Raw genomic sequence first — 1592 nt, 5'->3', positions numbered from 1 at the left:
TGTCCACAAATGATTGTGAAAGTGACTTGAGTATTGATTTGGGGCTTATAGATACATTTTAGGGGCTTCCCAGGCAGTGCAGTGATAAAGGAAGTGGGTCTTTAAATCAGGCTCAACTAATGTGATGCCAGCATCCTGTACAGAGATTCTGAGATCACAGAGCTTCCAATGTGGCAGCTTGTCCCAGTAGAAGCAGGATCAGTTTCTAGAGGTCACGATGTCTCTATTGCATGTCCTGGGCTGCTTTGTGTTACAGAGGAAACGAGTCCTCTCTGCATTAGTTTTTAGGGAGGGATTTAGCTGTGCTGGCTACTGCCAACCCACCTTGATTCCTGGTTTTGCAGCTGCATTGTCCAATGTGATGGATACAAGTCATACAATGGCTGTATAAGTTCATTTAAAAACTCAGCAGTGGCCACAGGACTGGAAAAGGTCAGTTTTCATTCCAATCCCAAAGAAATGCAATGCCAAAGAATGCTCAAACTACTGCACAATTGCACTCATCTCACATGCTAGTAAAGTAATGCTCAAAATTCTCCAAGCCAGGCTTCAGCAATATGTGAACCGTGAACTTCCTGATGTTCAAGCTGGTTTTAGAAAAGGCAGAGGAACCAGAGATCAAATTGTCAACATCCGCTGGATCACAGAAAAAGCAAGAGAGGTCCAGAAAAACATCTATTTCTGCTTTACTGACTATGCTAAAGCCTTTGACTGTGTGGATTACAATAAACTGTGGAAAATTCTGAAAGAGATGGAAATACCAGACCACCTGACCTGCCTCTTGAGAAACCTGTATGCAGGTCAGGAAGCAACAGTTAGAACTGGACATGGAACAACAGACTGGTTCCAAATAGGAAAAGGAGTACATCAAGGCTGTATATTGTCACCCTGCTTATTTAACTTCTATGCAGAGTACATCATGAGAAACGCTGGGCTGGAAGAAGCACAAGCTGGAATCAAGATTGCCGGGAGAAATATCAAGAACCTCAGATATGCAGATAATAATAATATGCAGATTATGGCAGAAATTGAAGAGGAACTCAAGTCTCTTGATGAAAGTGAAAGAGGAGAGTGAAAAAGTTGGCTTAAAGCTCACCATTCAGAAAATGAAGATCATGGCATCCGGTCCCATCACTTCATGGCAAATAGATGGAGAAACAGTGGAAACAGTGTCAGACTTTATTTTTTTGGGCTCCAAAATCACTGCAGATCGTGACTGCAGTGAAATTAAAAGATACTCACTCCTTGGAAGGGAAGTTATGACCAACCTAGATAGCATATTCAAAAGCAGAGACATTACTTTAAGGTCCGTCTAGTCAAGGCTATGGTTTTTCCTGTGGTCATGTATGGATGTGAGAGTTGGACTGTGACGAAGGCTGAGTGCCGAAGAATTGATGCTTTTGAACTGTGGTGTTGGAGAAGACTCTTGAGAGTCCCTTGGACTGCAAGGAGATCCAACCAGTCCATTCTGAAGGAGATCAGCCCTGGGATTGCTTTGGAAGGAATGATGCTAAAGCTGAAACTCCAATACTTTGGCCACCTCATGCGAAGAGCTGACTCATTGGAAAAGTCTCTGATGCTGGGAGGGAGTT

The sequence above is a fragment of the Bison bison genome, unplaced genomic scaffold (assembly GCF_000754665.1).
Source record: "Bison bison bison isolate TAMUID 2011002044 unplaced genomic scaffold, Bison_UMD1.0 scf7180017864527, whole genome shotgun sequence".
Lineage (NCBI taxonomy): Eukaryota > Metazoa > Chordata > Mammalia > Artiodactyla > Bovidae > Bison > Bison bison.
Note: the sequence above shows the minus strand (reverse complement) of the source record.